The sequence below is a fragment of the Pogoniulus pusillus genome, chromosome 22 (assembly GCF_015220805.1).
Source record: "Pogoniulus pusillus isolate bPogPus1 chromosome 22, bPogPus1.pri, whole genome shotgun sequence".
NCBI classification, from domain to species: domain Eukaryota; kingdom Metazoa; phylum Chordata; class Aves; order Piciformes; family Lybiidae; genus Pogoniulus; species Pogoniulus pusillus.
In genome coordinates this window covers 982,509-1,007,649 of record NC_087285.1, presented here as the reverse complement: position 1 = coordinate 1,007,649, position 25,141 = coordinate 982,509, and the positions used below count along the sequence as shown (strand labels likewise).

General features: G+C 64.0%; 1 protein-coding gene across 1 annotated transcript in view; it reads left to right on the top strand.

The window, feature by feature from the left end:
- The first annotated feature begins 277 nt into the window (after positions 1-277).
- The window catches only part of CXXC5 (CXXC finger protein 5), a 45,833-nt gene continuing 20,969 nt past the window's right edge, over positions 278-25,141 (top strand). Inside the window, exon 1 of the mRNA XM_064161365.1 lies at positions 278-358. The gene's annotated coding sequence lies outside the window, so the exon portion shown is untranslated. The remainder of the gene's footprint in view (positions 359-25,141) is intronic.

The window sequence follows — 25,141 nt, the reverse complement described above, 5'->3', positions numbered from 1 at the left end:
TGCGTGGGTGTGTGCGCCCACAGCGATGAGGAGGGCAGGAAGGACACGAGTGGGAGGGTACCACACACAGTACAGTGACACCCGTGGGGTCAGACTGCACCAATGTCGGGGTGACACCCGTGGGAACACACGCACTAGGACACGGGGGTGTGTGTGCCCACCTCTGTGGGGGGGGGTGGTCGGTCGCGGCCGGTGGGGGGGGTGCGTGTCGCGCGCGGGGCGACGGGGGGCGCGCGCGGGGCGGCGCGGCGGGGCGGTCCGGTCCGGTCCGGGTTTTGCCGGCAGCCCGCGGGCAGCGGCAGCGCCGTGCAGCGCGATTCGGGGGCTGTGCACTCCCAGAGCGAGCGGCGATGTGGAGGTGGGTGTGCGGCGGCGGCGAGGCGCCCGGCCCGCCTCGGGGTCCCCCGGTGTCCCCCGGCACCGGGCAGGTGCTGAGCTCCCCCCCCCCAACCCCTTTCTCCCCGGTCCCTTCCCTAACCCCCCCCTCCCCCGCCGCAAGTCAGTTCCCGGGCAGCGCTGCCCGCAGCGGTGGCTCCCGGACCGCCGGTGGGTGCCGGTCCGCGGGGGTCGCTCCGGTGGGTGCCGGTGGAAGTTGGGGTGCTGGGGAGGGGTGCTGGAAAAAAGGGAAGGGTGAAAAGAAAAAAGTTTGGCGGGGGGCGGCTGCGGCTCGCCCCGCTCCGCCGCCGCCGTTACCGGGCTGCCCGCGGCGGCAGCGGGGCGCGGAGCTGGCCGCCTGCCCGCCTGCCCGCGCCGGGGCCCGGCCGGTGCTGCCTGCGCGGCCCCGCTGCTTCCCCGGGCGGCGGCGGAGGGGGCAGCGGGGTAACGAGCAAAGTTTGTCTCGGTGCCGCGGAACCCCCGTTCCCGATCCCGTCGCCTTTCCTGGTTCCCCGCTCCCTGGCGGGGATGCGCTGGGAGCCAAAGGGAAGGGATAGCGGCGACCCCCCCTCCCCGCCGCCGCCGCGGCATCGCCCGGTGGTTTCCCGGGTGACAATGGTGGCGGCAGGGCCGGGGGGCGGCGGGGGCGGCCCCTGCCACCCGCGGCCGATCTCGCGTGGGGGGGGTTGATATCGGGGAGGTGGGGGGAGCCCCCGCCCGCGGTTTTGCGGCGGCCCCACGGCGCTCGGGTTCCCCGCGGGGGCTGCTCTCGCCTTCCCCCCCCCGGGCTGCTCCCAGCTCCAGTACCGGGGAGCCGCGGCGGGGGCGGCCGTGGGAGCGGCGCCGCTCGCTATCGCCCAGCCATGTGCAACAACTAACCCAACTTTATCGCCCCCCCCGGCTCCCTCCCGAGCCGTTCCCCCCCCCGCCCCCGCCTCGCCCTCAGATGGGATTCCCGGCTCCGCCGCTGCCCCCAGCACCGCCGAGGGGGGGCACCCAGCCCCCCCGGTACCGCAGCTCTAGCCGCTTCCCAGCCGCCCGCCCTGCGTGCTGCCAGCCCCGGAGCCAGCGGGGCTTGGGAATTGTCCCCGAATGCCGGGATTATGGCCCCAAACTCCAGCGGGTCGCGCACCCCCCGGGGTGCTGTTAGCTGTTTTTTCCCAGCCCTGTTTGGTTTGTATCGTTCCTGGGTTATTTTTTTTCCACCGCATCCCGCAAACCGGCAACGTCCTTCCCGCGGGTCCGCGCTCGCTTCGGGTCGGTTCATTCTTTCCTGGGATGATTGATTAGAGGGGGAGAAGGCGAGAGGGGGCAGAGTGGGATGGGGATGATGATGATGATGATGATGGGGGGGGAGACACAGAAGACACGCCAGAGAGCCCCGCCGCCCGCCCCGCTCCGCGTCCCACGCACAAACAAAGCTGCGCAGCCATCCTGCGATAAGGGCTCACATGTGTGACCCGCCCGGCAACCTTTACCCCCCACCCCCCCGCTCCCGGCCGGCGACCCTGGGAAGCGGAGGGGGTGGGCCAGAAGCCGAGGGGGGCGGGGGGTGATGTGATGCAGGGCCGGGGGGGGGTGAGGCAGGGCTCGGGGAAGCGGGCAGGGGGGATGCACAAGCTCGGCTACCTGGGGCGCGGGGCCGGAGCCGGCGGAAGTTTTGTTTCTCTGGAAACGGGGCCCTTGCTGTGTCAGCAGCCCCTTTGTGCCGCTTTGTCCCTCTGTCCCCCCCCTTCCCTACCATCCCACGGGCCCCTCGCCCGCCGGCGGCGCCGCCGCACCTGGGGCTGCCGAGGGACGGACACCTCGTGTCGTTCCCCCCACCCCAACCCTGCTCCCCGTCCACTCTCTGCTGCCGGGGGGGGCTGAGCGGCTGCATCCCCCTCCCCGGGAGACCAACGGCGCTGAGGTGAGGAAGAGATCTGAGGAGGGGGAGGGCAAGTGGTGACCCCCCCCCCCCCCCCGGAGATAGCGCTCTGTGGGAGCGTGTGTAGGCATGGAAACCCTTATCTGTCCGTCCGTCCGTCTCCCCCGAAACCCCCTCTCCGGCAGCGCTTTGCAGAGCCTCTGGCAGCGGCTGAGCCCGGCAGGGACGCCAGCTCTCGGCTCCTGGCAGTGCCACCAGCTCCTGCCACCGCATCGAATTCAAATCGGTGGCGGCATCACGTGGGCCGAGCCTCGAACCCAAAAAGTGTCACCGCCTGCGGCGGCTCCGGCACCTGGCGGACGCCTCCCCGGGCCTGACGGACCCGACGTGTCGGTGCTGGCGTCACCCGGGCCGTGCCACCCGGCGAGGCGGCAGATGTGGAGCCCTGACCCCGGGGCCGGCGCTGGGGGGTTCGGAGGGTGACACATGCTGGCGGGACGGGGGGGACGCGCCGGCGTGCGACAACAAAAGCAAAGTAACAAAGGACCCGCCCTGGCGCTCACAAGTTCGTCCTGGCCCCCGCCGCCGCCCGGCGCCGGATGGGGATTTGGTGGCCTCACGGGCAGGGAGGTGGCTCGGCCTGTTTGCCAGCCGGGGGTGCAGGCAGGGGTTCTGAGGGGAGGCGTTGTGCCAGGCGCCGTGTGGATCCCCCCCTCCCTGGCTCGGTGGGCAGAAGGAAGGAGGTGCCCGAGCCGTCCTTGACGTGGATTTTGTGGTGAAGCTGTGGGCAGCCAGCACCACACTGCCAGGTGCCCGTCTGCACTTCCCGCCCGGGCAGAGAGGGGGGCTGGGGGCACCGTGCCCCCAGAGCCAGCCTGTCCCTCCTCTTCCTGCTCCTTGGCAAAGGCAGTCAGGGAGGGAGATGCAGTGGGCACACGGAAAGGGTGTTTTGGGGATCCCTGGTGCCCCTCACCTGCTGGCACCCCTCAGTGTCACGGTGCCAGGTGGGTGTTGGCAGCACACATGCTGCTCACCTGGGACCTGCAGGATCTGGGGGTGACATCCTCTCCCCAAAACTGCCCCCTCTGCCAGAGCTGCTGTGGGGAGGGCTGGCAGGAGGGCCACATGTGGGGTGCTTGGCCCTCAGAACCAGCATCCCCCCCAGCACCTCCTGCCGTGGCTGTTGGAGGCTCAGCCAAGGCTGGATCCGGCCCTGGCTGGTCTCAGACCCTCCTCTTCTTTGCCCCCCCCGCCCCGAGGGCCCATTCCCTGGGGTTGGCAGGAGCGGGTGCTGCTGTCCCCCTGCCAATCCTGGCCCTGCCAGCACGTTTGTTGTGCCCGAGCCCGGGCAGGGGAGCAGCCTCTTGATTAAGTGTATTAATAGTTAAACTTTCAGCTCATAGCTTAAACTCAGCAGACCACAAAAAGCTCCCTCCTTTACTCATGCTCTGTTGCTCAACTAAAATATTGCACTCAAAAGGCTTGCCTCTTTTTTTTTTCCCCCTTCTTTTCCCCTCCTTTTTCCCCTGACTTGACTTTGACTCCTGGCAATCGTGGGGGGTCTTGCAAGGCCCCCCCCGCCCGAGGGGGCACCCTGAGTGGTGGCTGTTGCCCAGCGCAGGGAGGTGAGAGGTGCTCACCTGTCTGGGTGTCCCCCACCAGTGAAAGGGGATCTTGAAACTCAGCCAGGCTGGGCAGGGGGGTGGGAACCACCGTCCTGGGAAGATGGTCCCCCTCAGGGGGGACATGGGGGTGGGCTGTGGTGGCTGGGAACAGGATGGAGCTGCTGGAGGTGGCTGCTGTGTGGCTGCTCTCCTGCCAGCTGGGTGATGGGGCAGGAGGAACAGTGAGAGGTTCAGCCAGGCCAAGTGGCCTGCACCTGGGCTGGGCCAGCTCCCAGTGCCAGCACAGCCTGGGAATGTGTGGGTTTGGAGCAGTCCCACGGAGGACTGGGCAATACTGGGGGGTGACAGATGGGACATGAGCTGGGAATTTGTCTTCACAGCCCAGAAATGCAACCACATCCTGGGCTGCAGCATGGGCAGCAGGTCAAGGGAGGGGACACCACTGCACTCTGCTGAGAGCCTCCCTGGAGCACGGTGCCCAGCTCTGGGGTACCCAGCACCAGACAGAGCTGGGCCTGTGGGAGGGGGTCTGCAGGAGGTCACCAGAACGGTCTGAGGGCTGGGACAGCTCTGCTGTGGAGAGGAGCAGGGAGAGCTGGGGTTGTTCAGCCTGGAGAGGGCTCCAAGGAGAACTTACTGTGGCCTTCCAGCACTTAAAGCGGGGGCTAAGGAAGGGAGGGGGTAGCTACAGAGATGAAGGACCAGGACCTTTCAGTAGGGCCTGTTGTGACAGCAGAGGGGACAGTTTTCCAGCAGAGTGAGGGCAGGGCACCCTGTTTTCAGTGGGGTGGTGAGGCACTGGAGCAGGTTGCCCCGAGAAGCTGTGCGTGCCCTATCCCTGGAAGCGACCCAGGGTCAGGCTGAACGGGGCTTTGGGCAGCCCAGTCTAGTGGGGACCCTCTGTGTCCGTGGCACTGGGCTGGACTGGATGCTCTCTGGAGGAGCCTCTGTGTCCGTGGCACTGGGCTGGACTGGATGCTCTCTGGAGGAGCCTCTGTGTCCGTGGCACTGGGCTGGACTGGATGCTCTCTGGAGCAGCCTCTGTGTCCGTGGCACTGGGCTGGACTGGATGCTCTCTGGAGCAGCCTCTGTGTCCGTGGCACTGGGCTGGACTGGATGCTCTCTGGAGGAGCCTCTGTGTCCGTGGCACTGGGCTGGACTGGATGCTCTCTGGAGGAGCCTCTGTGTCCGTGGCACTGGGCTGGACTGGATGCTCTCTGGAGCAGCCTCTGTGTCCGTGGCACTGGGCTGGACTGGATGCTCTCTGGAGCAGCCTCTGTGTCCGTGGCACTGGGCTGGACTGGATGCTCTCTGGAGCAGCCTCTGTGTCCGTGGCACTGGGCTGGACTGGATGCTCTCTGGAGGAGCCTCTGTGTCCGTGGCACTGGGCTGGACTGGATGCTCTCTGGAGGAGCCTCTGTGTCCGTGGCACTGGGCTGGACTGGATGCTCTCTGGAGCAGCCTCTGTGTCCGTGGCACTGGGCTGGACTGGATGCTCTCTGGAGGAGCCTCTGTGTCCGTGGCACTGGGCTGGACTGGATGCTCTCTGGAGGAGCCTCTGTGTCCGTGGCACTGGGCTGGACTGGATGCTCTCTGGAGGAGCCTCCCTGTCTGTGGCACTGGGCTGGACTGGATGCTCTCTGGAGCAGCCTCTGTGTCCGTGGCACTGGGCTGGACTGGATGCTCTCTAGAGGTCCCTTCCGACCCTGACCCTTCTGTGGTGTGGTGAAGGGGCACAGGGAGGGCAGAGGGCAGAACTGTTGGAGCAAAAGGGGCAGCTGGAAGAGGAACCACGTGGGAAATCTCAGGCCAGGCCAGAGGCAGAAGAAACACCTGGGGCAGCACCAGGCCTGCAGCAGACTGTGCCGTCAGCAGAGGGGGGTGTCCTGGCGAGGGGGCTGTGACCCCTCCCACGCTGGGGCAGCTCCCAGGTGGGCATCAGGGCATGAGAGTGAGGAGCAGGCTGCACCCCTCTCCGTGCCCTGTGTTCCACGGGAGAGCCAGGCAGCAGGGTGATATGCCCCTGATTGAGGGCAAACAGCGGCGAGTCCAGAGGGCACAGCTGGCCCTTGAGCACCTGAACACCAGAGTCAAAAGGAGCTTCCAGGTCCCTCAGCACCACAGGCACAACCGCGTTGTGCAGCAGGTCCTGGTCCTGCTGGGCTGCTGTGGCTGTGCATCAGTAAGGTCTTTGGAGTGTTTCATCCTGGCTTGGCTTTTCCCTTGGCTTGCAAGCCCGTGGAGGGCAGCGGCAGCCTGAGATGCCAGCCCTGGTTGCACATGGGTGCCAGCCTGCTGCCAGCTGAATCAAAGGGTTTGTAAGGTCAGGAGGTTTTGCAGAGGCTGCCTTGGTGTCCCTGGTGTCCACCCGTCCGTCGCTGTGGCATGGCTGAAGGGACCCTACTGTCTCCACCTTGTGAAAGCTTTGGTGCCCAAGGCTGTGTTCTTGCCGTGGCTGTGTGGGAGGGGATTTTCCAAGCAGGATGTGCGTTTCCACCTCCCCTCTCCCAGCTCAGAGGGCTGGCAGCTGGGGAAGGGTTAGGTCACCGCCCCTGTGCCACATCAGTGCTGCTTCTGCAGGGACACGGCGATGGGTGGGACCTGCCCCACGGCGTGAGACGTTTCTTGTCATTGCTGGGGCCCTTCTGGGCTGGGCTTCACCCCAAGGGTCTGATTGTCACCTTTGTCACACCAGGCCCTGGTGGTGGCAGTGCTTGTCCTGGCCTTGTGGGCAGCGAGGTGCTTCTGGGGGATTCCCATGCATTTGCCCAGCACTTGCTTATGGTCCTGGGGCTGGAGCAGGCTGGAGCAGAGGCTGTGTTTGTGCTCTTTTGTGATGGTCATCTTTGATGTCCTCTGCTGCTGCTGTCTCTGGTCGCCTCTGGGGTGGCTGCTGGTTGCCTGCTGTTGGAGGCAGGCCTGGTCTTGCCCGTGGCTGTGGCTTGATGGATGTTTCATTGCTGCCTTTGCAACCCTGCCTTGATTTCATGCCTGTGTTCCAGCTCTCCGTAGGGATGCCTGGGAGATATCCATCTCCCGTGGTCCTCTTTGGCTGTGCCCGAACCAGCAATGCATCTCCATCCTCTTGAACCCTGGGCTGGTCTCATGGTGTCCTTGAAGGGCCTGGGGTCATCTGTCCTCACTTCTTTTTTCCCTGGGACCTGCCCTTGTGGCTCTTGTTCTCCTTGCTCTCCCCCAGAGGCTGGCTGTATCCCGGGCCTCGCACTTGGGCATCCTGACTCTGAGGGTCCCCAGGTGTTTCGGGATCCAGGTGCTCCCAGCTTTGCTGCCTCCATGCACTCCTCTACGCTTGCCTGCTGCTCAGGGGCAGGTTCCTGCTCTCCAGCCTCTCCTGGAGCTGGGTGATGACCAGGGAGGACCATTTGTGCCCAGGGGCGTGGATGGCTCAGGCCCCTTTGGCAGTGCTGTGAAGCTTGGTGGAGCGAAGTCTGCAGCCATGCAAGGTGCAGACCTCTGCCCCTGCTCCACAGAGTCTGCCTTTGGGCTTGGGTCCAGGCCCAGGGAGGGCAAACAGGCTGTGCCCACAGGCGTTAGCTGGAGGCTGTGTGGAGTCCTCTGAGTGGTTTGGGTCGGAGAGGACCTTCCAGGGTCATCTAGTGCAACCTCCCTGCAGAAGACCTAGGGCCAGCTTTCGCTAGCTCAGGCTGCTCAGAGCCCCATCCAACCCAAGCTTTGACACTTCCAGGCACAGGGCATCGCCAGCTTCTCTGGGCAGCCTGTGCCAGCATCTCACCACCCTCACTGTCCGACATCTCATCCTTGTGCTCAACCTAACCCTGCCCTCCTGCAGGTTAAAGCCATTGCTCCTTGTGCTGCCACCGCAGGCCCTGCTAAAAAAACTCTCCCTGACCTTTCCCTAAGCCTCCTTTCGATGTGGAAAGGTCTTTCAGTGCGTGCAGGTCTGGCCTGGGCCATGGGGAGGTGAGAGGTGGCAGCGGCTGGTGGCCAGGACGTGGCAGCAGGCAGCCTGAGTGCCAGGCTGGGTGGTCCTCCCCACCTTCTCCTCCTGCATCCGTGCTGTGCCCAGCAGGGACCTCAGCAGGGAGAGAGATCCCAGGCACCCATTGCTGCCACCCGCTGCCAGCTGGGGACTGTTCCCTTGGTTGCCCTGGCCCGTGGGAGCGGCGGGCGGCGAGCTGGGAGCGCTGCTCCTGCCCTCTGCTTTACCTCCTGCCTCTGGCTAATCTGATGGGCAGAGGTATGCAAAGCATCTCAAATATGGCCTCGTTAGCTGGCCCCGGACACAGCCAGGAGGCCTTGCTCACGCTGCTGCTCCGGGCGCCGGCTGGGGGCCTCTCCTCACACGGACACCCTGCTGGGACACCCTGCTGGCACACTGCTGCCCGCTGGGGCACCCTTCTGCCCGCTGGGACCCCTGCTGGCACACTGCTGCCCGCTGGGGCACCCTTCTGCCCGCTGGGACCCCTGCTGGCACACTGCTGCCCGCTGGGGCACCCTTCTGCCCGCTGGGACCCCTGCTGGCACACTGCTGCCCGCTGGGGCACCCTTCTGCCCGCTGGGACCCCTGCTGGCACACTGCTGCCCGCTGGGGCACCCTTCTGCCCGCTGGGACCCCTGCTGGGACACTGCTGCCCGCTGGGGCACCCTTCTGCCTGCTGGGACCCCTGCTGGCACACTGCTGCCCGCTGGGGCACCCTTCTGCCTGCTGGGACCCCTGCTGGGACACTGCTGCCCGCTGGGGCACCCTTCTGCCCGCTGGGACCCCTGCTGGGACACTGCTGCCCGCTGGGGCACCCTTCTGCCTGCTGGGACACCCTGCTGGGACACTGCTGCCCGCTGGGGCACCCTGCTGGGACATTGCTGCCCGCTGGGGCACCCTTCTGCCCGCTGGGACCCCTGCTGGGACACTGATGCCCATTGGGACACCCTGCTGGGACACCCTGCTGCCCGCTGGCATCAACACAGCTGGGTGAGCCTGTCCTGTCCAGCCACGGGGTGGATGTGTCCCTTTGGAGGTTGGGACCATGCGGTGGATGTGTCCCTTTGGAGTTTGGGACCATGGGGTGGATGTGTCCCTTTGGAGTTTGGGACCATGGGGTGGATGTGTCCCTTTCAAAGTGTGGCCATGGGGTGGCTGTGTCCCGTGGTGACTGGAGGGCAGGGCTGGGTGTGTGGGCGAGGAAGGAGAGCATGGCAGTGCCAGGGAGTGGGATGTCCCCTCTGCCCGCAGCCTTGGCAGGTGTCCAAGCCTCCTGCAGCACACCCAGCTCGCTGGCAGGATCTGGGGGGGCAGCTCAGGGCATGTGTGATGGATGGCCTCAGGGGGTCCCCTGGGGGTAGGTGGCTCTCTGGAAGGCCCCAGGGTGGGGGGTGTGGGGTGGTGGGAAGCACCCAGTGTGGGGAGCAGAGCTGGGAGCTCTGGGCAGAGGGGAGGGCAGACCCCACGAAGTGGGTGCTCCCCAGTGGGACCACAGCCCTGCAGCTCTCCAGGGTGGTCCTTGTGATGCTGTGCCCGTGAGGCACACCTCGGGGCCCTGTGCCTCTGCCAGCCGCTGGGGTGGCGAGCAGAGTGTCCGCCTGACCCTGCCCGTCCGTGCCCCTCGGGGACAGCCTTGGGTCCCTGGGGGGGGATGCCACGGCCTGGCACGGTCTCGGCAGCTCTGGGAGCTGGGGGCCAGACGTTGGCACTGCGATGCATCAGGACAGCTGGCAAATTCCAGGCTGGCACAGCGAGATGCTCTCTGAGGTCCAGCCTGGTTCGGGCCATGCTGCCAGGATCCATTAGCTCCAGGCCACCGGTGGGGGTGGGGTGCAGAGGCCCCCGGGGGGCTGGCAGAGCCCTGCCTACGCTGTGGGTGAGGAGGAGGTGGGCACGGCCCCAGCAGTGCAGCAGAGGCAGAGGACAGCCCCGGGACGGCTGTGGCACAGCTGGAGGTTGGCCCAAGAAGGGCAGATGCAGGGACCCTTGTCCCCACCCTCTGCCGAGCCCCTTGTGCCCTCCTTCCCGCAGAGCCCCTTGTGCCCTCCTTCCCTCAGAGCCCCTTGTGCCCTCCTTCCCTCAGAGCCCCTTGTGCCCTCCTTCCCACAGAGCCCCTTGTGCCCTCCTTCCTGCCGAGCCCCTTGTGCCCTTTTCCCCTCCTGACTGCCAGGAGTCCTGCTCCAGCCTTGCTCAGGGACCTCTGTCTCACCCTCTGTAAGGGTCCCTGCCCTGCTCTTCCGCAGGGACCTCTGTCCCTCTTGTCCCCTGCCCCTCCGGGGAGCCCCCTGCCCTCCTGCAGAGTCCTTTGCTCCCTCACCTCTGTCCTCCCTCCTTCAGGGACCTCTGTCCCCTTGGTCTGCAGAGGCTCTTGTCCCCAAGGACCCTGCCCCCCATTTTCTGGGCCCCATGCCCCCCACTCAGGCATCCTTGGTTCACCTTTCTGCAGAGCCCTGTGTGCCCCTCAGCTCCAGGGATCCCTGTGCCCCCTCCTCAGGGACTCCTGTCTCACCACCTCACTGTGGGCAGAGCCCTGGGGTGACTCCTGAGCCTGTCTGCCCTGGCACTGGTGGTGACCTGGAGATGGTTCAGGGGCAGCTGGTGCCACCCGAATGCCTGGGGAGAGGGGAGGAGCTCTCCTCTCACACGGGGAAACTGAGGCAGGGAGCAGCAGCACTGCTGCCCACTCCCTCCTGGGAGGTCCTCATGTCTGGCAGGCTGGGTGCCAGCAGTGGGAAATGCTGCCAGGGGGCCCTGTGTACCCTGCCCACATTGGGGTGCCAGCTGCTGGTAGGTGCCGTGCCACCAAATCCCTTCTGAGGGGCTTAGCCCTCCCCTGAAGAACTCCTGAGTCCTGTGCCCAGCAGCCAAGCACAGGCTGTGCCCCCAGCACCCTGCTGCTCTGCCACCTCCTCCCTGGCCTCACCTTTGGGTTCCTGGGTGAGAAGCCCTCTGGAAGCATCTCTTGACCACCTTGATGGGAGTCAAACCCTGAGGGCAGAAATTGTGGTACCCAGGGCCTTGAGCCCCCTCTCTGGGCTCTGGCTGCCCTGGGTGCTCTGGGTGCCCTGCATGCTCTTGGTGCCCTGGGTTCTCTGGGTGCTCTGGGTACTCCAGGTGCTCTGAGTGATCTAGGTGCCCTGGGTGTCCTGGGTGCTCTGGGTGCCTTGGATGCCCTGGGTGCTCTTGGTGCCCTGGGTGCCCTGGGTGTTCTGGGTGTTCTGGGTGCCTGGGATCCTCTGGGTGCTCTTGGTGCTCTGGGTGCTCTGGGTGCCTTGGGTTCTCTGGTTGTTCTTGGTGCCCTGGGTGCTCTGGGTGCCTTGGATACTCTGGGTGTTCTTGGTGCCCTGGGTGCTCTGGGTGCCTTGGATACTCTGGGTGCTCTTGGTGCTCTGGGTGCCCTGGATCCTCTGGGTGCTCTTGGTGCCTTGGGTTCTCTGGGTGTTCTTGGTGCCCTGGGTGCTCTGGGTGCCTTGGGTTCTCTGGGTGTTCTTGGTGCCCTGGGTGCTCTGGGTGCCTTGGGTTCTCTGGGTGTTCTTGGTGTCCTGGGTGCTCTGGGTGCCTTGGATACTCTGGGTGCTCTTGGTGCTCTGGGTGCCCTGGATCCTCTGGGTGCTCTTGGTGCCTTGGGTTCTCTGGGTGTTCTTGGTGTCCTGGGTGCTCTGGGTGCCTTGGATACCCTGGGTGCTCTTGGTGCCCTGGGTTCTCTGGGTGTTCTTGGTGCCCTGGGTGCCCTGCGCTCTCTGTGTACTCTTGGTGCCCTGGGTGCTCTGAATGCTCCTGATGCTCTTGCTTCTCTTGCTGCTTTCTCTGGGTGCCCTGGGTTCTCTGAGTGCTCTTGATGCCCTGAATCTTCTGGGTGTTCATGCTGCCCTGGGTGCTCTGGATTCTCTGGGTGCTCTTAGTGCCCTGGATCCTCTGGGTGCCCTGGGTGCCCTGGATTCTCTGGTTGCCCTGAGTGCTGTAGGTGCCCTGGGTTCTCTGGGTGCTCTTGGATTGTCTTGGTGCTGTGGACCCTCTGGGTGCTCTTGGTGCCCTGGGTTGTCTAGGTGTGGTGGCTGCCCTGGGTGCCCTGGGTGCTGTGGGTGCTGGCCAGCCGGGAGCAGGCTGGTGTGGCTGCCAGTGGGGGCTGGCAGAGGAAGGGCCTTTTCCCTTTGTGGAGGTGCTGGGGGATTAGTGAGGATTAGCAGCATGGCCCCAGGTAAGGATTAGGAGCCAGCCCCGGGAGCAAAGGTGGTGTTTACCCCATGCTGGTGCACCATAGAGATTAAACCAGAATGAGTTGGTGCCAGGGCCAGCACCTGGCTGAGGCGTGGGGGAGGATGGCAGGGAGGGATGAGAGGGCGCCAAGGTGCCAGAGCTGGGGGGAAGCAACGGACCAGGAGCAGCAACAACTGCAGCAGGTGATGGGGGTGGGATTTTGGCAAACTCCAACCAGCCTCATCTTGGAGCTAAGCTGGCACTGGGCTGTGGGGGGTGCAGCTTCAGCAGCTCGCCCCAGAGCTTGGCAGGTCGGGCTGGGAAACCAGCAGGGGAAGAGTGCCCTCACTGCCCACAGCTCCTCCCTGCACCAGTGGGACTGGCTCCTGGCATAGAGCCACAGAATGTGTGGGGTTGGAAGGGACCTCCAAGATTGTTCACTGCCAACCTCCCTGCCATGGGCATGGGCACCTCCACTGGCCCAAGCTGCTCAAAGCCTCATCCAGCCTGGCCCTGAGCACCTCCACGGAGGGGGCATCCACCTGGGCACGCTGCACATCCTGCAAACCATCCTCCTGTCCCAGCACGGGGCCACCTCTGAGGACTTGGTGCCCAAGCTCCTCACCCTCAGCCAGGGCCCCTCCTTCTGTGGCTCTGGGGCCAAGACAGTGCTCACAGCAGTGCCCTGCCACGCTGCTAGCAGTGCCCTACCACACTGCCAGCCATGCCCTGCCATGTTCCCAGCAGTACTTTGCCATGCTGCCAGCCGTGCCCTGCCATGCTGCTAGCAGTGCCCTGCCATGCTGCCAGTAGTGCCCTGCCACACTACTGGTAGTGCCCTGCCATGCTGCCAGTGGTGGGTTCTCTGCCACACTGCCAGTAGTGCCCTGCCATGCTGCCAGTGGTGGGTGCTCTGCCACACTGCCAGTAGTGCCCTGCCATGCTCCCAGCCATGCCCTGCCATGCTGCCGGCAGTACTTTGCCAGGCTGCCAGCAGTGCCCTGCCAATCTGGGCTTCTGCAGGTGCTGGGCTCCTGGGAATGCCCCTGCAGAAGGGTGAGTCCCTGCTCCGCCGTGCCCCTCCGCAGCCAGCAGAGCTCCCTGCCGCGGCGCTGCTGGCTGGGGAGGGGAGGTGCAGGGCCGGGAGCAGAGCACATTTGGGGTACCCTCCCCGGGCTGCCTGAGCCTCCCGAAGGGCTCAGCCCCAGAGTGTGTGCCGGGAGGGCTCCTCCCAGCACAGCCTTGTCCTTGTCCCTTGTCCTCCCTTAGCACCTGGGGCAGGGCTGGCCCCAGGGCAATTCCTCTCCTGGGAGCCCAGACCTCCCCTCCGGCTCCGTGGGTGCCCCACGAGGTGAGGCTTTGCCCATCTGCGGGGGCTCACCCCCCTGGTGGGGCTGAGCCATTCTGACTGGGGCTCAGGCTTCGTTCTGGGGAGCTGAGCACCAGCATGGAGGGTTCAGTGCTGCTCTGGGGGGGCTGAGCCTGCCCCACAGCTGAGCAGGCAGGTCCAACACCCAGGTGATGGGGACAGGTCTGGCCACCACCCACGCAGATGTTCCCCAGCCTGTGGGGCAGATCCAGCAGTGGTGAAGGCCAACAGGCAGCTGGGGGCTGGATCCCTCCTGGAAGTGCTGAGGGGGCATCCTGCTGAGGATGGCCTCTTGCCTGGCACCCCATGCTGCAAGGCTGGGGGTGCTGGGGAGGGTTGTTCCTGCTCTCTCTTTGCTCCCCGTCCCCCCTGTGCACTCTCACCAGTGTGGCTGTGGGGTAAGGAGCAGCTCTGAGTCTCTTGGCTGGCACCAAGTGTGTGGGCACATCCCAAGCTCTTCCTTGCCTCAGTTTCCCTCCTGCAGTGTGGCACTTCTAGGGGTCTCCCCTGCTGCCTCCAGGCCTTGCTGGTCTGGCTGCTGTGGGGTGTCCCTGCTTGGCCAGGCAGGGATGGGAAGGGACACCTCAGCCCCGTGCACTGTGGCAGTGCACTGTGGTACCCTGGGCAGCGCTGAGTGGTCCCCTGGGTTTTGGGTGCAGTGGGAAGTGCTGGCAAGCCCTTGTTCAACCAGCTCCATGCTGGAGCCTGAGCCTGCTCCCACAGCCAGCCCAGCAGCTGTCACCAGCCAGCAACTGAAGTCACCAGGAGCTTCTTCTGGAGCAGAGGTGGCCCTCAGGCTGCTACCCGTGTGGGTGCATGGAGCAGCATTGTCCCCTGGTAGCTGGGCTGCTGCTGCTGCCAGAGTGGGGACACCCACATGGTTCCCTCCCCCAGGGGTCTGCAGGTCTGGGACTGCAGGAGGAGGTGGTGCAGAGGAGCCTGAGCTGGCTCCCAGGAAGGCACAGGAGGACATAGGATCATAGAATCAGTCAGGGCTGGAAGGGACCACAAGCATCAGCCAGTGCCAACCCCCCTGCCATGCCCAGGGACACCCTACCCTAGAGCAGGCTGCACACAGCCTCAGCCAGCCTGGCCTCAAACACCTCCAGCCATGGGGCCTCAACCACCTCCCTGGGCAACCCATTCCAGCCTCTCACCACTCTCCTGCTCAACAACTTCCTCCTCACCTCCAGCCTCACTCTCCCTACCTCCAGCTTTGCTCCATCCCCCCAGTCCTGGCACTTCCTGAGCCCACTTCTTGTGCTTCCAGGGCATCTTGCACCCTGCCAGTCCCAGCCAGCCTGGGGACACAGCTGTCACCCTTCCTGCACCTGGGTGACAGCAGCTGCACCTTGCACCTCTGCCCAGGAAGGGTAGGGCCAGGCCTTGTCCCTCCTGCTGTCTGTGCCACAGCACCTGCTCTGGTGGCACTGTTTGGCTCCTCATGGCATTCCTGTTCATTCCATGGGGTTCATCCCTCTTTTTCCACTGGGATGCCTCCTGTCCTCCAGAGGGCCAGGGGACAGATCCAGTCTGGGAGGAGGATGCCTGCTGCTCCATGCCCAGCATCTGCACCATCAGCGCTCCCCACTGTGGGGACCTCCCCGCAGGGCTGATGCCAGTGCCATGGGCTTCGTGCTGTGTGGTGGCACTGGGAAGCTAGGTGGGGTCTGATGACAGTAGAAGGTGTTCTTGGAGGAGAGGGAGGAGTGGGGGACACAGGCCTTGAGTCCCATCCTGAAGGACAAAGTCCTGCTCTTCCTACCCCAGCTGGCTTTGCCCTGAGATGCTGCTGCCAGCTGCACCCTCAGCTGCCCCCTAAAGCTCTCCTGGGAGTGTCCGTGGGGTGAGGCACCAGAGGTCTCCCTGTACCCACCCCAGACTTGCCTAGGGACCCCATCCCAGAGGTGGAGTTGATGCCCCGGTGTGAGGAACGCTCGGGAGAGAGAGCATTGCACCTGGCCCTGCTGCCCCCAGGCACCAGCATCGCTGCCTTCCGCGCTGGCACTCGGAGGCCTTCAGCAGCACCCTGGGAGCAGAGGGCAGAGAGGGCCTGGGGCTGCCCACAGCTTTTAAAGGTGTGGGATGGGTGCTGGGGTGGGCAGAGGCTGCTGGTGGAAGGTGGGCAGGCACTGCACAGTCTCTGGGCACAGCAAAGTCTCCTCACTCTGTCGTGTGTGTGTGCCCCCCTGGCTCTCTGTGCCCCGTACTGGGGTGGCCACGGGATGGGAAGCAGCATGAAACCCCAAATCTTGCTTCCTTAGCATGGCTGCATCCGAGGCCTTCCCTGCCTCAGTTTCCCTCCAGCCCTCTTCAGGGCTCTCTCCCTGCTGCCTCCTGCCTGTGGGGGCTTTGGTCCTCCGGCTGCTTCCCCATGGAATGAGTGGGAGGGTTGGTGGCCTGGGTTGATGCTGAGATGCTGAGAGCACCCCAAAAGCCATCACACAGCTCCCTGTGTGCCCTCAAGAGGCTGAGGCTGCCCCAAACTCACCTCCTGGGTTGTGGAGCACGGGGAATGCTTGGAGGGCTCCTCCAAGCGAGGGCTTTGTGCTGCTGGGGGCAGCCGCACGCGTTGGGAGTCTCCTTGCTGGCAGACCTGGAGTTTTGTGGGAAGCTGCAGCTCCCCCGGCCGCCTGCTTCCCTCCCTGAGCATCTCCATCCTACCCCGAAACAAACTCAAACCGACCTTAAGCTGAGGATTGGGTCCCCAAACCAGCTGCCCTGCGGCGGCTTCCCAGCAGGCACGGGTGGGGGGGTGGTGGTGAAGGGCGGCGGCGGCAGCGGCGGGGAGGGGCGGGGGGGGGGGGGGGTGGAGGCTGAGGAGCCTCAGGCTGCCTCCCCGGAGCAGATGGTCCCTCGGCAGCAAAGCTGCCCCTTCCGCATCGATTACCCCGGGCTGGCCGTTTAACGATTGCTTGCCGGGGTTAATTAAACTCTCCTCGCCCAGGGCTGCGCTTGCCGTGCAGCGAGGTCCTACCTGCCTGCAGCCTCCCCACGCAGAAGACAGGGTGGGAGGGGATGAATCTATTGCTGGGAGTGGGGGTGGGGGTGAGAGGGAGTTTGCTTCCAAACCAAACCTCACCCTTAATCCCCATCCCTGGCGTGCCGGGAGGATGGCTGCAGGCTGCGCTGCTCTCGGCAGCAAGGTCAGCGGCCGTGCCCGGCCCCATCCCGCCGCCCGGTGCTGGAGGGGAGGCTGCTCGGCCTCTCCCCTCCTGAGCACCGCTTTGGCTCGTTGTTTTGGAAGCCATCCCCGCTGCCGGTGCTGCGCTGGGCTCTGGGGGCTCTGACTCGCCCGCACGTCTCTATTAGCGAGGGGGTTGGAGAAAGGCAGGCGTCGAGGCTGTGGCAGGCAAGGGGGGGGGCTGGGTGCGGAGCGGGTCGCCAGCCCTGGCCGCTGCTGGGATTTGCTGCTTCTTGCATATCTAAATGTGCCCTTTCAGCCGGCGCTCTCGGTCGAAACTGCCATCTTTCGCCTCATTGTCAGCCCCGCCGAGGTTACGCATCGGTTGCTGACTCACAGCCTCCTGCTCTAATTACTCGGCTCCGCTCCCTCCCTGGAGCCACCCGGCCCCAGTCCCGCCACACCGCGGCCCGGCTGGCGCTGCTGGCTGGGGGGAGGGAGCTACAGACCCCTTCCCCGCACCCGTTCCTGCCCCTACAGCCCAGGCTGATCGCCTGCTCCAACATCCCCGGGCTGCTTTTTGGGGTGCAGCTGGGGGCTGGTTGGGTGCTGGCAAGGCAAGCACATGGCGTTGTCAAACCCATCATCCAGACGTGGCGGCGGGGGGGCAAGGGGAGGATTGCAGGGCGGACTGTGTCTCACCGGGCATCCCCCTGGGCATCGCTCCGCTGAGGGATGCTCCTTCCCTCCCGCACGCACCCTCCAGGCTCCCCGTGAGCACCCTGGACGCGCAGCTCCCCCTCCGGAGCCCGGGCTCCCCCCTCGACTCCCCCCCCCGGCACTAAACCCGTTAGCTGAGCCCTTTTGATCCCCGTCTGATATGATCAGCGGCCGGTAAGCTCCCGGCCGGGCCCAGCGTGATTGCAGCGTCGCCGCGACTCCGACAGACGCCGCAATTACCGCCGGGGTCGGGCTGGGCTGGCTGCTGGTGCTGCTGCTCCCCCGCGCTGCCTGGGGCTCCCGTCTGCCCGCAAACAAAGCGGCACAGCCCAGTGCCTGCTCTGCCCTTCACTCCCAGTGTTATTCAGGTTTGGTTGTGTTTTGTTTTGTTAACGTCTCCCCCCTCCCCCCTAGTCCTGGGCTTGCCATCCTGCGGGTGTAGAACAGGAACAGGCTGCCTGGAGAGGTGCTGGAGTCTCCATCTCCGAAGAGTTTCAAGGCCACCTGGATGTGTTCCTGTGTGATCTGCTTGAAGTGATCGTGCTCTGGACTCAGTGAGCATCAGAGGTCCTTCCCGACCTGCCACTCTGGGATTCTGTGTGTGCCATGCTGGTGGGGAGCCTGCTCTGCTTGCACTGATGCACAGATGGCATTGGGTTGGAAGGGACCCTCCAAGGTCATCTTGTCCAACCCCCCTGCAGGCAACAGGGAAACCTCCAAGCAGAGCAGGCTGCCCAGGAACACGCAGAATCATAGAGTCAGACATGCTGGCAGAGAGCTCCAAGCTCCCCCAGCCCAGCCCAGCACCCAGCCCTGCCCAACCAACCAGCCCATGGCACTCAGTGCCCAGCCAGCCTTGGCTTCAACACCTCCAGGCACGGCCACTCCACCACCTCCCTGGGCAGCCCATTCCAGTGCCAATCACTCTCTGTCAACAACTTCCTCCTCACAGCCAGCCTCAACCAGCCCTGCCACAGCTTCAGGCTGTGTCCCCTTGCTCTGCTGCTGGCTGCCTGGCAGCAGAGCCCAACCCCACCTGGCTACAGCCTCCCTGCAGGCAGCTGCAGACGGCAAAGAGGTCATCCCGTGTTTGATCTTGGCTGTGTGCAGGGATGAGGCCTCAAGCACAGCCCTGGGCAGCCTGTGCCAGTCTCTCCCCACCCTCACTGTGCAGAACTTCCCCCTGATGTCCAACCTAGCTCTGCCCTGCTTCAGTTCCAAACCATTGCCTCTCATCCTATCCCCACAGGCCCTTCTGAGCTGCCCCTTTCCAGCCTGCCTGTAGGGCCTCCGTGGGCTCTGAGGTCTCTCCAGCACCTCACTTCTCAAAGGTTTTCATCTTCCAAAGGAAAGGAGACCCAAACCCACTCAGTCCCAGCTGGGTGCAGAAGCTCGAGTTGAGTTTGATCAATCTGCTGGTTTTTACCTCCCACTCCACGTTCTGGTGGTGCCAGTGGGACAGAAACAGCATCCTTGCAAGTCCTTCTTGCTGGGGGAGGTGAGACCCAGGCAGGTAAGCCTGTGCTAACGACAGCACTCCCAGCCCGGGGGCAGGACGGAGCTTATTTATTTGTGTGTCAGGAGGCAGGGAAAAGAACCAACCCAAACAACCCACCCCGGCCCCAGATCGCTGTGTTTGCACAGCCTTCTGCCTGTCACAGGATGGTACAACCAAGCACCTTATCTCCTTAAGCCATATTTTGGCTTCTTTTTTTCCTTTCATCCTCCCCCCCCCCCCCCCTCGCCCCCTCCCTCCCCTCCAAGACAGCGCATTTGAAGCACTGGGGAGGCAGTGATGGTTTCTGTGGAGCTGTTAGGATCTGCCATGTACAATAAATCCATCTTAGTTTCTGGATTATTGGCCCAATAGACCGGAACAGCTCTGCCAGCCCCCCCCGGCCTGCTGCGTCCAGCTCAGCCCTCCTCTGCCTTTGCCTCCTCCTGGCTTTTTACCCCACTCCCTCCCCATCTTCTAGCAGAAATTTCCTAAGGATTTATACTGGAAGGGGTTTGGAGCAGGGCAGCAAGGCTGAGGAGGGGCCTGGAGCACAGCCCTGTGAGGAGAGGCTGAGGGAGCTGGGGGGGTGCAGCCTGCAGCAGAGGAGGCTCAGGGCAGAGCTCATTGCTGCCTGCAGCTGCCTGCAGGGAGGCTGTAGCCAGGTAGGGTTGGGCTCTGCTGCCAGGCAGCCAGCACCAGAACAAGGGGCCCCAGGCTGAAGTTGTGCCAGGGCAGGTCTATGCTGGCTGTGAGGAGGAAGTTGTTGGCAGAGAGAGTGATTGGCACTGGAATGGGCTGCCCAGGGAGATGGTGGAGTGGCCGTGGCTGGAGGGGTTGAAGCCAAGGCTGGCTGGGGCACTGAGTGCCATGGTCTGGTTGGTTGGGCAGGGCTGGGTGCTGGGCTGGGGGAGCTTGGAGCTCTCTGCCAGCCTGCTGGGGTCTGTGATTCTCTGGTTCTGTGCTCCCTGTGTGTGCACAGCAGCTGCCAGGGAAGTCAGCAGCTCAGCTGCCTGCCCAGGTTCTTGGGGTTGTGTTTGGGTTGGTTTTGGGGTTTTTTTTTGCTTTTAAATCTATTTCCTCTCTGAAAAAGGCCCAAAGGCACAAACCTGCCCTGCTGGTGTCCAGGTTCTCCAAACAGGCTGAAGTGGGAAGGCAGAGCTGTGGCTGGTGGAGCACAGAAGGGGCTGGGAACTCTCAGCATGGGTCAGGCTCGTCAGGGATGGGCTTTTTTGCAGCTTTCCAGCAAGGTTTTTCCCTGGGAGGTCCCACTTCTGCTGGTCGTTGTTCCCAGTGCCCTGTGCTTGAGCCAAGCCTGGAAAACCAGGATTTCCCAGGGACAGTGTGGGATGGTGTGTTGGCTTTTCCATCCTGGAATGCTGTGCTGGCCTTCCTGTCCTCAGCAGGCAGGGTGCTGGGTGGCACACGCTGCTGTCACCCCTCTGAGGGGGTCTGAGCTCCCCAGAGAGGGAGCATCCTGCCCCAGTGCCAGGCAGCTCCTGGTCCTGCTGTGTGGGCAGTGCAGTGGGCGAGGTGTGAGGTGAGATGTGGGGTGAGTGTGGGTGGAGGCATGGGGTGGGCTATGGGGCATAGGTGTGTGGTGGGCAGTGGGGGATGCTCCTTTCTTCACAGCTTCGCTGATTGCATTGGGTTGAGAGGGACCCTCCAAGGGCATCTTGGCCAACTGCCTGCAGGCACAGGGACCTCCACCCAGAGCAGGCTGCCCAGGGGCACTGCAAGGCAGATCTTGAGTGTCTCAGGGGTAGGGCCTCAAGAGCAGCCCTGGGCAACCTGTGCCAGTGCCTCACCACCCTCACTGAGCAGAGCTTCCTCCTCCTTCCCTGGCAGTCTTTGCTCTCCCCTGGAGACAGCAGGGGCTGGGCAGGGATTAGAGCTGCTGTAGAGGCAGGGCGGCTGCAGGGGACACGCATCCACCTTTGTCCTCGGGGCCGAGCAGGGGACAGGGTGCCGGAGGAGGGCATGTGGGCTGCGGGAGCAGGCTGAGCGCTGGCAGCCAGAGCCCGTCCAGCACGGGGCTGGCAGGTGGCCCTGGCCGTGCCAGGGGCCGCCGGTGGCAGCGGTGCCGTGGGGGGCTGCCGGCGCCTTTAAGTCCCTGCAGCCCCTGCGCTGGGGGAGCTGCTCCGGTCCCAGCAGCTCCCTAAGCCCATTAAGAGCTCAGGGAGCCTTAGGCCTCGGGGGTCTGTAGGAGAGACTTGCACTAGTTCGGTTTAAACCCCTTGAGCCTAAGCAGGGCCACCTGCTGCGGGGACATGAGGATGGGGACCATCGTCTGGAGACACCTGTCCCAGAGTGCCCCCAGTGCCAGCCTCCTGCCCTGGCTGCGAGGGGTGGGGAGGGCTGCAGCCCTGGCAGCAGCCCAGCCTGGGGTCTTGGCTCTGAGGCCTCGCTGAGGTGAGGAAGCCTCTGCAAGGTCCTCACAGAGGAGGTTCTCCCTGCCCCGGCAGCGAGGCTCAGCCAAATGGACCCATCCAGGCTGCAGGAGGAGCCACCTCGGTGCAGAGGGCATCCTGCTCAGGGAGCCTTGGGGAGTTAGGGTCTGCTGGCAGCCTGCATGTGCTCCATGGCAGATGTGTCAGAGGCCACCCAAAGAGGAACCACCCCTCAGGATGGCTCCTTCTGAAGCCCTTGGGATGGAGAGGAGCCTTTTCCTGCTTTGTGAGCACAGCCTCCCCCTCCCCCCACCCTCACTCACCCCTTGGGTTTGCCGACCACCTGCTGGCATGACCCAGTCGTGCCCTGGCCTTGAAAAGCAAACAGCTCATCCAAGCCACGGGGCAAGATTCCTCCTGCCTGATCCTGCTCGCTGCTGGGGCCCCCTGCCCACCTTGTGCCCGTGGCCCCTGCCTCTTCCTCAGGCTCTGCCACTATGGAGCGAGTCACCAAAGGCAAGAGGTGCCAATGTGTGGTGTGGTGGTGCCAGCGTGGGGGAGAGGGAAGAGGAGATGGAGTAGGCTGGGGAAAGCAGCAGCTGGAGGAGGATGTCCATGGTGAAGGCTGAGTGGAGGGCGAGTTGGTGCCCTGTGCTCTGCACACCACCTGCCCATCTCGAGGGCTTGCCAGTGCTGCAGCAGGACACATCTGGAGATGGGGACACTGGGGCTGGGTTTCAGGAGGGTATGGGGTCAGAGCCTTCTGCATGTGTGAAGGGAGGTGGTTCTCCTGCAGCTGTCTCACCAGTCAGCCTTCAGGTCCCTGGGAGGAGGCCAAGGGCTCTGAAACCCAGCACATGGCAGGTGCTGGCTGTGAGGGCCACATGCAGCTTGTCCCCTGCCGTTCCAGCTTGCCACCTTGTTCCCCAGCTCGTTTGAGGGGAAGTGAGACAGGCAGGGCCTTGATACCTAACTCTAGTCCTAGCTGTAGCCCCGCAGAGCTCAGGAGCAAGCAGCAGCAGAGTGCAGGAGGCTTGCGCCCTGCAGCCAGGTCTCAGAGCACAGCTCCAGTGTGGCTGAGCCCTTTCCAGCTCTCACCACTCAGCATTTCCCCCATGCTCCAGGCTCAGTCTTGTAGCTCTTCCTTATCTTCTGTGCTGGGACATCATCTAGATGTTTTGTTCCCAGGGCAGCTCATCTTGAGGTGGCTTCTTGCTTTGTGTCCTGCAGCTCTTCCATTCAAGGGTCCCTTTGTCCTGCCTCATTCATGCCATGGCTGGCAGTGGTGCTGGTCCCTTCGTCCTGCCCCATGTCATGGCTGGCAGTGGTGCTGGTCCCTTCGTCCTGCCCCATGTCATGGCTGGCAGTGGTGCTGGTCCCTTTGTCCTGCCTCATGCCATGGCTGGCAGTGGTGCTGGTCCCTTTGTCCTGCCTCATGCCATGGCTGGCAGTGGTGCTGGTCCCTTCGTCCTGCCCCATGCCATGGCTGGCAGTGGTGCTGGTCCCTTCATCCTGCCCCATGTCATGGCTGGCAGTGGTGCTGGTCCCTTTGTCCTGCCTCATGCCATGGCTGGCAGTGGTGCTGGTCCCTTCGTCCTGCCTCATTCATGCCATGGCTGGCAGTGGTGCTGGTCCCTTCGTCCTGCCTCATGCCATGGCTGGCAGTGGTGCTGGTCCCTTCTTTCTTCCCAGGGCCCCAGCTCTGCTTTCTGAGGGTCTCATGGCGGTTTCTTGGAGATCTCCAGCTTCTCCATCTCACCTGTGCTTCCAAGGCTCAGTGCTGCTGGTTAAATTGCCATCGAGCCAGAGAATGGCTTGGGCTGGGAGGAGCCTTTGAAGACCATCCAGCCCAACCCCCTGTCATGGACAGGGACCTCTTGCACTAGACAGGTCACTCAGCCCCCTGTCCACCCTGACCTTGAATGCCTCAAGGTCACCCAGCTTCTCTGGGCACCCTCTTGCAGTGCCTCACCACCCTCTTAGCACAACTTTGCTTTCCTATGTCCAGCCTAACCCTGATGGAAGGTCTGCCCCCAGCTTCCTCACCAGCCCATTCACGCCTACGAAGGTCTTGGTGACTGTGGGAGACATCTAGGGAATATCTCAGTCTTTTGGAGCAGTTCAGCTGCTGTCTGCAGCCAAACTGGTAGCCAGCCAAAGACAGGAGCTGGGCCCTGTTGGTAGGACCCCTCCTTACCACACCACCACACCCCTGAGGCAGGGCTTCTCGTCCCAAGCAGTTGGTGGGAACCTTTCCCAATGCCTCTTCCCACCAGCTTGCCCAGGACTGCTGTTCTTCCACCCTTGCCGAGGGAAGGAGGTCACCCTTCATCCTGGGCTGACTCTTGAAGGAGCCTCAAGAGCCCAGAGAGCTGTTAGACAGCTCCTGCAAAGGGGCAGGTGCCCTGCCTGTGCCCCTCTGAACACACAGGCTGCAGCTCTGCCTGGCTGTGGTCCTGGCTGAAGGCAGAACTCGTTTATCACAACTCAGTTGCCACTGAAGTCCTGGGAGCCAGCCTGGGACTGTTCCTGCTCACTCATTCTGGGGTGCCCCAGCTCCAGGGCTTTTGGTTGCCCAGGACATGATGCAAACCCTGCCCATGGCTCTGCTCTCCCAGAGAACAAGCTGCTGGTTGCTCCCTGGGTGCCATCAGCTACAGAAGGGAGGAGCAGGACCAGGGGTGGTCCAGATGACAAATGGCATTGGATGCTGCACCCTGCCTGTCCTTGCCCTTGAGTGTGTGGACAGCTTGGGAGACCTGCCCTGCTGCAGACTGCATGTCATGGAGAAGCCAAAAGGGAAGAGGAGGGCAGAGAGGCTCCCAGGGCTGGTGGAAGCAGTGCCTGTGGTGCTCCCCAGGCTGAACTGAAAGGACAGAGCACCTGTGGAGCAGGTCATGAAGATGTTGGCATCAGGTATTGTGTCCTCTGCTACCCACTGGCCTTGCAGCAGCCTTCCCTCTGCCCAGGTCTCCAGCATGGTCCTCTTGACTGGGGGTTGGTTTCTTCTGCCAGGTCTCAGGTGACACAAAGAGAGGCAATGGCCTGAAATTGTGCCAGGGGAGGGTTAGGTTGGAGAGGAGGAAAATGTCTGTGGTGCCAGAGTGGTCAGGGGTTGGCACAGGCTGCCCAGGGAGGTGCTCTCGTGGCTGGAGGTGTGCCAGAACCATGTAGCCATGGCACTGGGAGCTGTGGTTTGGTGCCCATGGTGGGGTTGGGTTGGTGTTGGACTGATGGATCTCGGAGGCCTTTCCCCACCCAAGCTGGGCCGGGTGAGTCGCCCTCAGCTCGCTCTGCTGCTCTGGGCTGTGCTGGCTCTCCACCCCCACCCCCTCCAGCAGGACCCAGCTCACTGCTGGGCTCACCTGTGACCTCCTGGTGGAGTTGGGGAGCAAGAAGCTGCTGGGGCTCACGACAGCGAGTTTGGGCGAGCGTTTGTGCCTGGGCTAGAGCGTGCCAGGGTCTGCTCCACGTCCCTCTGGGTTTGGGAGGAAGAGCAGTGGTTGCTGGCTTGCTCTGCCCCGTCCCTGCCTTTCCTGCGAGCTCCCAGCTTATCTTCAGACAGCCTCAGGGGTATTCCCTGGGAGGTTGGGAGTTTAATCAGGCATGGCTGGGGCATGTGAACGCTGCGGCCACTCGCCGTTCCCAGGGACGGGAGCGCCTCTCGCAGATATTTGGGTTGGCGGCGCCCGGGCTGGGGGCTGGGCTGGGCTGGGCTGGCTGGGAACCAGCTGCCTTTTCCTGGGGATGCGACTGGGAATGGCTGGGGGCGCTGAGGATGGCCGGAGTGGCTGGGAGGTGATGGTCAGCCTGGCTGGGGGTGGCTGGGGGCTGATGGCTAGCTTGGCTGGGGGTGCCTGGGGGGTGATGGTCAGCCTGGCTGGGGGGTGAGGATGGCCGGAGTGGCTGGGGGGTGATGGTCAGCCTGGCTGGGGGGTAAGAATGGCCACAGTGGCTGGGGGGTGATGGTCAGCCTGGCTGGGGGGTAAGAATGGCCACAGTGGCTGGGGGGTGATGG